The sequence below is a fragment of the Cervus elaphus genome, chromosome 6, assembly GCF_910594005.1.
Source record: "Cervus elaphus chromosome 6, mCerEla1.1, whole genome shotgun sequence".
Classification (NCBI taxonomy): domain Eukaryota; kingdom Metazoa; phylum Chordata; class Mammalia; order Artiodactyla; family Cervidae; genus Cervus; species Cervus elaphus.
This window is the reverse complement of record NC_057820.1, coordinates 19,169,178-19,180,017: the sequence shown is the minus strand read 5'-3', so window position 1 is coordinate 19,180,017 and position 10,840 is coordinate 19,169,178. Positions and strand designations below refer to the sequence as shown.

Here is a 10,840-nt window from a genome sequence, read left to right as displayed (position 1 = left end):
AGGCAGATTCTTTTTAGAAATTTATTTATTTTTTAATTAAAGGATAATTGCTTTACAGAATTTTGTTGTTTTCTGTCAAACCTCATGAATCAGCCAGAGGTATACATATGTCCCCTCCCTCTGCAAAGCAGATCTTAACCAATGGACCACCAGGGAAACCCCCATATTCACTTTCTATAACTAAGTTAATTCTGTTTTTAGGATTTCGTAACACTCACTCCATCTCGAATTAGGAAATATTTGGAATGTTGTAAAGATAGCGCTAGAAGTGACTAAGCCAGATATTGTCCCAAAGTGCCTTGGTCATCACCGGTCCTAACCCAAGCCATGCACAATCTCCTCCCTACAGAGAATACTCACTTCTTAACCTCCTCTCTTTATAGCACCCGTCAGGCCCAGGACGTCCGAACAGTCCAGCTCCCAAATGGAACATGTTTGGATTCCAGGGAAAATGAATAGACTTTGGAGGTTTCTGTTTTTGGCTGTCTTCAACGACTTTGGACATTTTCTTTCAACTGGTTAAGATTGTGAATGAATGTGAACGTGCAAGTAGCTCAGTCGTGTCCGACTCTTTGCAACCGCATGGACTATACAGTCCATGGAGTTCTCCAGGCCAGAATACTGGAGTGGGTGAAAGTGAAGCCACTCAGTTGTGTCCGACTCTGCAACCCCATGAATTATAGCCTACCAGGCTCCTCCATCCATGGGATTTTCCAGGCAAGAATACTGGAGTGGGTTGCCATTTCCGTCTCCAGGAGACCTTCCCGATCCAGGGATTGAACCTGGGTCTCCGGCATTGTAGGCAGATGTTTTACTCTCTGAGCTACCAGGGAAGTTCAGAGAAGTTCCCTTCTCCAGGGGATCTTCCCAACCCAGGGATTGAACCCAGGTCTCCCGCACTGCAGGCGAATTCTTTACCAGACAAGCCACGAGGGAGGGTTAAGATTAAATGTGCTTTTCTAAGGTTCTGTTGAGAAAAACCAGAGACCTGCACTTCCTATTTCTGTCACTGCTGGTTCCCACATTCCAGGAGATTCTCCCTGTCTCTCCAGCTTGTTGTCTTGGGATGCTATTCCCAGGCCCGGAGGAGCCAGGATGGAAGCACAGCAGTGGATGATGAAGAAATGTGGTGAGGAAGCCAGGAAGTGACTGAAACTGGGGCCTCACAGTGTCATTTCCCTCTGTCCAGTGTCGTGGGCACGGCAGTCCTGGGAGCTCTCAGGGGCTTCTCCCCACCCCCAAGTCAGTTTGTGATCCCAGGGGAAACGTATTTAATGAATACTAAGGATGTCCATCGAGGGCCTGGGAAGCAAGAGGGGGTACAGTCAAATAGGGTCATCTGAAGAGAGTGTTAAAAGGGATGGCTTAGCTGGATTCTCCAGGAAACAGATGCTAGGGTGGAGTTAGGGTGTAACTGACTTATTGGGGGTGATGTCTGTGGAAGATGAAGGGGAAGGAAACAGGAATGAACAGGGAAACGCTGTGCTCTTTGATGCCGATCTGATCCCTATGAAAGAACACAGAGGGGGAAGCAGGACTGGGCAGGGAAGCCTCAGAGCACCATTCAGACCTGACAGAGTCTTAACTGATTCAACAGGGATGGTGAGCAAAGACTGCCAGTTAGTGGGGTCCCTCTTGTTGGGCAGAAACGGCCAGGCTTGCCCATGATGCTCAGTCACCATCTGGGGCTATTCAGGAAGATGGAAACAATGGCAACAATTCTGATCTCGAAGTCTGAAGCCCATTGGTTAGCCGCAGCCTTGCAGCTCAGTGACAAATTCTTTTTTTGGCTGCATTGGGTCTTAGTTGCAGCACGCAGGATCTTTGATCTTCATTTCAGAATGCGGGATCTAGTTTCCCAACCAGGGATGGAACCTGGAACCCCGGCACTGAAAGTGCGGAATCTTAGCCACTGGACCACCAGGGAAGTCCTGGCAAATTCTTTCTTGAAAGAAGATTTGAGAGACACACCTCTATGGCTGTCATCTGGGCTACTTGAAAAAGTATGGAGCATGGGGTTGTTAAGCCACTGGAAGCAACAGAATGGAGCTAGTGAGACAGGGGCACCACGAGCCCCCTTAGCTCCAAGGACAGAGAGACTGACCATGACCGTCAGCTCAAGGATGCAACAAGGATGGAGGGAATCGGGGCATCAATGCCTGGACCTCACTCACTGCCCTCCATCCTGCTGCTGCTCCTGTTCGCCAGTCCCAGCCAGCTTGCTGATATCACGTGTGCCCATCAGCCTCCCCAAGAAGAGAGCGGGGTGGAAAGGCAAACTAGTGCATCCAGCATCCGAGGGCAACTTCCAAGGAGCAACTACAGAGGGAGAGATAACCCAGCCTTGGAGAAGGCAGGAGTCAGGGCACGCTGTTGCCTTGCTGTGCTTCTCCCCACCTGAGTGCTTCCTGTGATCACTGGCCAGGTTCTAGACCACGGCTCTCAGCAGCTGCACTTCCCAAAGCAAGGTCCTCAGTGGCAGATGACCAAGTAATTCCTTGGATGGTTGAATGGCATCATCAACTCAATGGATAGGAGTTTGAGCAAACGCTGGGAGATGGTGAAGGATAGGGAAGCCTGGCATGCTGCAGTCCATGGGGTCACAAAGAGTCGGACACAACTGATCAACTGAACATCAACAATTCCTTGGAAGTGGAGGAAGGAAGGGAGGGAGATAGAGACAGAGATGAGAGAGATGGAGAGAAAGAGGAGGAGGAGCAGGAGAAAGAGGATGGTGACGGTCATGGTGTTGGAGAGGAGGAGGAGGAAGGGGAGGAAGACAGAGAGAGACTGAGAACATGCCCTCACACACACCACACATCTTGTTCTATCAGTACTTCCTAGATCTTACATCTGAGTATGAGGCACTGAGGGAACCAGAATCTGAAGTCAGTGACATGCCCCAGACTACTTATAAACCTGTGTGTGTGGTCCAGACTCCCCAGATCAGTCTGTCTTTCAGAGGTCTGGCGGCTCTCAGAGTACCCTGTGGCCATCGGCACACGCGTCCCCTTAGGTCTTTCTTATCAGTTCCTACAGAGGGCTTCTCTCCATTATCAGCTCACTCTCTCTAGCTGCCTGTAGGCATTTATTTTGTGATGTTATTTCACAGACATTCACAGCCACAGGAAACATTAGTTCTGCTTCCGAGGAGTGGACAATGCTAGGCAAATTACTTTTGGCAGCGAGCAGTTAAGATAATTTTTAATGATACAAACAGGCCTCAGCCAATGGTGTTCGATACAGGCCTGCTGGAGTTGAACCCGGAGTGGACAGATGGTTTCTCTCCTAACTTAGTTTGATTGAGTGAGACATTTGATTTGAGCTTCTATTAAAGGGAAATAATGTATTTAATTGCTTGTTGATGCTTGGCCTATTTTCAGTGAAAGCATGTAACTCTTTTTGTCTATAATTCCAAGCACCTCCCCTGGCCCTCATTTAATCAAGGGTCAAATCCGTAAGTGAAGGCTCAGGACTTACTAAGTTACTTTTTTTCCTACACATTTAGAAAAGTGATTGTGAAAGATGTCTAAGCCATGTGACGGTATTGGGACGCCGGGATGGGAGATGGGGAAGATTCCTTCCTTTCCACAAGAATTTGTTTCCTTCCTAAGAGTCAGAAATAATTGGTGCAGGCACTGTGGAGAACAATGTCGAGGTTCCTTTAAAAACTAAAAATAGAACTATCATATGACCCAGCAGTCCCAGTCCTGGACATATACTGGGAGAAAACCATAATTCCAAAAGATATATGCAGCCCAATATTCGTTGCAGCACTGTTTACAATAGCTAGGACATGGAAGTAACCTAAATATCCACTGACAGAGGGATGGATAAAGAAGATGTGGCATATATATATATATATATATATATATATATGGAATGTAATATATATCCTATATATACATGTGCATATATACACACACATTGGAATATTATCTTCAGTTATAAAAAGGAATGAAATTGTACAATTTGCAGAGATGTGGATGGACCTAAAGGCCATACATACAGAGTGAAGTAAGTCCAAAAGAGAAAAGCAAATATCATATATTAACGCATATGTGTAGACTCTAGAAAAAGTGGTACAAGAAAGTGAAAGAAAGAAAAGAAGTGAAGTCGCTCAGTCGTGTCTGACTCTTTGAGACCCCATGGACTCCTCAGGCTCCTCTGTCCATGGAATTTTCCAGGCAAGAGTACGGGAGTGGGTTGCCATTTTCTTCTCCAGGGGATCTTTCCTACCCAGGGATTGAACCCGGGTATCCTGCATTGCAGGCAGACACTTTACCATCTGAGCCACCAGGGAAGCCCTCTAAATTCCATATATATGCATTAATAAACTGTATTGGTGTTGAATCTATTTGCAAAACAGAGAGACTGGGATGTAGAGGACAAACTTACAGACACCAAGAGGGGAAGGAGGGTGGGATGAATTGGGAGTTTGGGATTGACATATATATATACTACTATGAATTGTCTTCTAATTGATTTTGAGAAATGGACTATTTCCTGCCATATCAGTAAACAAGGATGTCACAGTCACCAGCAATTGCAGCTACCACAGATAGTGAGCTGGTGCACCCTGGGGGAACTCAGGAAGGAAAGAATACCTGCCGTCTAGCAGCCGTCAGACTACAGCCACTCCCCACGGTGAGCCCTGAGGAAGCAGGATGTGAAAACAGGATACTACCCACCTCCCCCACCATAGCTGAGGGGAACAGAGGAATGATTTCAGTGAGCCCAGACTCCTGCATCTTCCCATACACAGAAAAGTGCTAAATTTCTTAAGTTGAGCCATCTGGTTTTCTCTAATTAATAATAATCTTTTTTTTTGTTTGTTTTTTGCTTGTTCAATAAGTTTATTATTGTCTTATCTGCAAAATCTTGATAGAAAATTGTGGTTTCGTTTAACTCTCCGCAGCTCGTTCCTGAGCTTTAAGGAAGCTTGCCTTCTTCTGAGCTACCCGATCTTTCCTCTGGGCAAGTGACATTTTGGGATGGTTCCACCTCTTCTTTTTAACTTCTTTCTTAGGCTTCTTCTCATACACTGGATTCTTTCGTGTTGCAGCATGAGCTTTCTTATACATCTCCTCCATGTCTGGAGTTACGTTGTTCTTTATGTACTTGAGAGAATTGTTTCTTGTAAGCATCTCCATCTTCTTCAATCAGGTAACGCATGTAGTCTGCAACATTCTGTCCCATGATATGCTTTCGGTGTACCTCAGCACTGAGTTCTTTGCTTTCTGAATCATAACCAGGGAACCATTTGGTACTGTGAGGGATAGACAAGCTTCCATCGACCGCTCCCTTTAGGGTCCCAAAACTTTATTCCCGGTAGTAGTTCTGGCAAGTCCTGCATCCAAGTAACAGGTGAAGGCACCAGGTTGACCATCAATACTTTCCACATTGTATTCATCTCCAGTCACTTCGACTTGGCCTTCATAAATTTTGTCCATACCAAACCTATTAAGAAGCCTGCAGGCCAGCAGCAGGCCGGTACAATACGCTGCTGCATAATTTGTCAGGCCAACATTCGCACCATACTTTGGGAGTTCATGAGAATAAGCTGCACAAACTGTCATATCTCCTTCTATACGGGCATAAGCAATCTGACAAATGATATCTCTGTTCGTTACATGAACAATCATTCTGTATTTAGGTGTGTTGTACTTATTTTTATCTTGGATTACCAATCGTTTCCGAGCATAGTAGTCATTTCTGCCCTCTCGCCTTCTTCTGCATTTCACTTGGTATCTCTTGAAGTAGGCCTTGTTCTTGACAACTTTAACAAACCCCATCCTGCGGAACAGAACCCCGATTCCGCGGCTTACCGCAGAGCTGCAGAACCAGCACGGCTCCAGGGGGCACAATGGCCGTGGCGCGCGCGCAGGCTCAGTATGTAGCCATAATTAATAATAATCTTTTGCTTTCAGACTACCTGCCCTTCGTTGCAAAACTTCTATGTAACCTGGCTCATTCCCTCACCTCCTTTCTCTGAGGGTTATTGAGATGCCATCTCCCAGGCGTGAAGTGCTAAAAATTCCCACTGAAGATAACTTTCTGGCCAGGGAAATCCCCCTGACAGAGGAACCTGGTAAGCTACACTCTTTGGGGTTGCAAACAGTCAGATACAACTTAGTGACTAAATAGCACCAGGAAGTGACCTAAATGTCCACTGACAGAGGAATGGATAAAGAAGATGTGGTTCTGCTAAGTCACTTCAGTCATGTCCAACTCTTTGCGATGCTATGGACTGTAGCCTGACAGGCTTTTCTGTCCATCAGATTCTCCAGTCAGGAATACTGGAGTGGGTGGCCATTAATAGAATATTACTCAGCCAATAAAAAGAATGAAATAATGCCATTTGCAGCAACATGGATGGACCTCGAGACTGTCCCACTGAGTGAAGTAAGTCAAACAGAGAAGGATAAACATCATATGACATCCTTTGTACGTGGAATCTAGGAAGAAATGATGCAAATGAACTTCCTTACAAAACAGAAAGAGACTCACAGACTTAGAGAATGAATTTATGGTTGCTGGAGGGGAGGGAAGGATGAGGGGAAAGGAAAGTTTGGGATCGACGTGTATACACTGCTGTATTTGAAATGGATAACCAACAAGGACCTACTGTATAGCACAGCGAACTCTGCTCAATGTTATGGCGGCCTGGATGGGAGGGGAGTTTGGGGGACAATGGATGCATGTATACGTGTGGCTGAGTCCCTTCGGCGTACTTGAAACTATCACGGCATTGTTTGTCAACTGGCTATGCCCCAGTACAAAATAAAAAGTTTGAAAAGCAAAAAATAAAACATAAACTCTCAACTTGGAGGTTGTGAATATTTTTTTTAAGTCCACAATTTACTTTTGTAGGTTGGATTGCTGCATCCCATCTGTATTCACAAACAGTGACAGCTGAACCAACAATGTTGAGGCCTTGGTACATGGTAAGCTCTCTGCTGGGGGCTTAGGAACCTGGTGAGCACATCACGAATTTGGGATTGCCTGCCTGGGGTTTCACGTTTAACAAGGTAAAGAACGGAGTGAGTTACAAACCTGAGACAGCAATACTAAATAGTTTCTTTCGCATTGCATTGCATTGCATTGCATGGCATTGCACCCATCCATTCATTCATCCAGTCATTCAGTAACTTTTATGGAACTCCTCCCACCTCAGGCCCTGTTCTGCCTGCTGGGAAAACACTGGTGATTAAGTCTGGCGTGATCTGCATGGCTCTTAAATGGGAAATGTGAATTCTTTGCCTATTATTTTATAGCTGCAGCTGTAATACATTCAGAAAACTGAGCCAAATGTGGTCAGAATTATGTGGAATTTGGGGAAATACCTTTCTTTCTAATGAAGTTTTCCTCCCCCCCACCTTTTTTTTCTGTCCATTGTTTTTTGAAAGATGGTGTGCTGAGCAAAATTTCAGTGATCTGAGGTGTCATTTGCAGACTGGTTTGCTAAGATTTAGGGCTTCCCAGGTGGAGCTAGTGGTAAAGAACTCATCTGCCAGTGCAGGAGACACAAGAGACACGGGTTCCATCCCTGGGTCAGGAAGATCCATCCCCTGGAGAAGGGAACAGCAACCCACTCTAGTATTCTTGCCTATAGAGTCCCGTGGACAGAGGAACCTGGTGGGTTACAGTCCACAGACTTGCAAAGAGTTGGACACAGCTAAAGCGTCTTAGCATGTAGCACGCACATTGCTAAGGTTCTATGTACCACTTGTGGTCTGTCATACCTGATGTGCTTTCGTTTGGCTTTCTTTCTAATGAAAAAAAATTTTAGAAATGCACTACAATCATTGGCCTAGAACTTGTAATAAAGGATGTTCTTTTCAGTTAGAAATAACCCTTAAGTACTACATACCCACAAGCCAGGAGCATTCTCCTATTTAGAGCTGAAAAGACAAGCGAAATGGGAGTAGCAAAAAAATAGATACATATGCATACTTTCAAAGAGTAATTATATTTTTACACCTCCTCAAGCTGTCCTATTTTCTCTCTCTCTCTGATGTGGCAGTGTTCAAGTTAAAGCAAATGGGAAAACAACAGACTGACTGTTACAACAGAAGACATTGTAAAAATCAGATTAACCAAGACAAGTTGGTTGGAAGGTTTAAACGATCGCTGAGCAACCCGATTCTAACATGGAGTGGGGAGCTTTGGCAGCCAAATCCCCATGGCATATGATGGGTGGTGACCTTATTCTGAAGCATGTTATTGTTTCCAAGTGTTATAAAGCTGCAATTTCCTGGACACAGCACTGCTTATTTTAAGGGCATCTCTTCGATGGGAACTTAAAACAATTCAAAGAGAAACAAAGACAAACAAAAAACCCGAGATGGTGCAGAAATATCTAGCCATCCCAACGATGCCTCATGAATATCTCCACCAGCTGTTCACATGGGCTTGGAAAGAGGGTCAGTTTTCTGAGTGCTGCTGTCTTTGAGACTTGTCCCTTCTTTCCGTTTTTAGGGATACACAACTAGGATGGTTTCTGGCCACATCTTTTGCTTGGGTAAAGCTGAATCTAGTACTTCCTAAGCTTGCTTGCAATCGATTCCTGTAGTTTCTGACCTAAGAATGGATGCAGCAATCATTGTTCTATTAATAGCTCTTATATATTATCGATGGAGAAGCAGCGATTTTGCATATTTTTCCTTAGGCTGTTTGTCTCCCAGCTGACAATGCAGCCATCCCTGGGTTGTGTAAATGAAGGCCAAGGAGTCAAGTAATGTTTAAACAAAATCACATGAAAATGGCCTGTCCATTTCAGTGCCTTTAAATGGATTCAGGCCCCTGGGTTCAAAGTGAACAAGCAGGTGGTGGAAAAGGCTCCAAAGTATCATTGCTTAAAAATCTCCCACATCAAGGCAAAAGCAAGGACTCCACTTTTTAAAAATATATTTGTTTATTTGACTGCACTGGGTCTTAGTTGTGGCACATGGGATCCAGTTTCAGCTTGTGGGATCCAGCTCCCCAAGCAGGGATCAAACTCAGACCCCCTGCACTGGGAATGTGGATTCCTAGCCACTGAACCACCAGGGAAGTCCCAAGGTCTTCACATTTAGAACAGTGCTTTGAAACCATCCAGGCCAAAGTATATATAGGGCTTCCCGGGTAGCTTAGACAGTAAAGTATCTGCCTGCAATGCGGGAGACCCGGGTTTGATTCCCTGGAATTGGGAAGATCCCTTGGAGAAGAACATGGCAACCCACTGCAGTATTCTTGCCTGGAGAATCCCGTGGACAGAGGAGCCTGGTGGGCTACAGTCCATGGCATCGCAGAGTCAGACAGGACTGAGCAACTAACACTAAAGACAAACTATCCATTTGGAGATCACTTTTCCCATCTCACCTCAGTTGTACTTATTCTAACAAGCTGACTCTCAGAATCCGGATCCTGTGTGTTACAAACGGCTCGGTCTAGCAGGAGGTGTAGAGAGCAGTGCAAACATCTGGGCTCATCGCTTGGCTCACCTGGAACAAGCACTTTATGACGTCAGGAGCGCTTAAGTGCCTTTTAGTCCACAGAAGGGATTTGAGGGAGCCCCTCTGGCTCTCAAGGAGCTGTGTGTGCGTTCAATGCACAGTTCCTCCGGGGCCAGGAAGGAGCTGAAGTGGATCTTCTTCCCATCCTCTCCCCGTCAGGTGTGAGAAACCTGCTTACTGGAACCAGAAGGTCATCACCCACATTGCTCATTCACTCTTGCTTTGAGGCCCTGGGGATCCTAGTGAGCAGCCCAGGTCATCTCCCGCCAGTGATCACAATGACCACACCATGAACCTGGTGCAGACACCCAGCCTCACATACAGCGTTGTCACATTGAGACGGGCTGGGACCTGGGACCCTGTGCTGCAGTGCGGCAATGCTTGCTCCTGGACACACCTCTCCTCCAGCAACAAAATACAAAGAAACTATATGGGACTAAAAATAACTGCGTGCATGCCTAATTGGGGCAAATTTTGGCAAAGAGACCAAAAAACCTACCTGCTACCTTTGAGGAGCCTGGAGCAAAAACAGTGTCAGGAGCAAAAGCAAGTTACGGCGCATGCCCCCTGCACACTGCATCACCTGAGGGATGGGCAAACCACCTAAGCTACTCCTCTGCCAGACCCCTGGGCACACTCCCACCCTCACCCCATATAAGGAACAAGCTCACCCCTCCTAGCGGAGAATAAGCAAGTCAGGAAACCTGTTGTCTGTTCTCCCACCCCTCCAACCACCCCCCACACACACACTGCAGCAGGACCCCAGTAAACCCTTGCCTGAATTTCTTATCTGGCCTCTAGTCAATTTCCATTGACTGGGGAAGGCGAAGAACCCTGGTCCCAGGAGAGGAGCGCTGTCCACACGCAGCTCCTCTCTTTCCACAGGCTGTGAGCACAGGCTTGAGCAAAATCTGGTGTTAAAAAGACAACCACACCCCATCCAGTGGGAACTGGTGGTTTTGTCCACGGGCCGCAGGGTTGGCAGGGTGGGAAGGGAGGGGTGATGCCCAGCAGTTGGCGCTTCTATTAGAAAAGCAACTTGGGAGATTTCTCTCAGTGACGGGAAGGGAGGAAAGGGGGGTGGAGAGGGGATGCCGAGGTAGTGAACCCCGAGTTATAGGGATCTGGACAGATGGTCGCAGGCAGAGTCTCTTTCCGCCAGTAACTGTGGTTCAGGAAGGGTCCTTCCTGGCTCGACTGGCCCTCTGAGGAAGGGCACTTTCTGGGGCCAAAGCCAGCACAGGCCAGCCGGCTCCGGTGCTCTCAGCCACTCTTTTCGTTTTGAATCCTGCGAGGAAGTGGAGGCAGGAGGCAGCTGGCTGATCCTTCACTCGGAGAGTCAG

The 10,840-nt window shown here is 46.5% G+C and overlaps 1 pseudogene; it reads right to left on the bottom strand.

Annotated features, from left to right (window-relative positions):
• Positions 1-4,904: 4,904 nt before the first annotated feature.
• On the bottom strand, positions 4,905-5,856 carry LOC122696156 (annotated as a pseudogene).
• Positions 5,857-10,840: the final 4,984 nt, after the last annotated feature.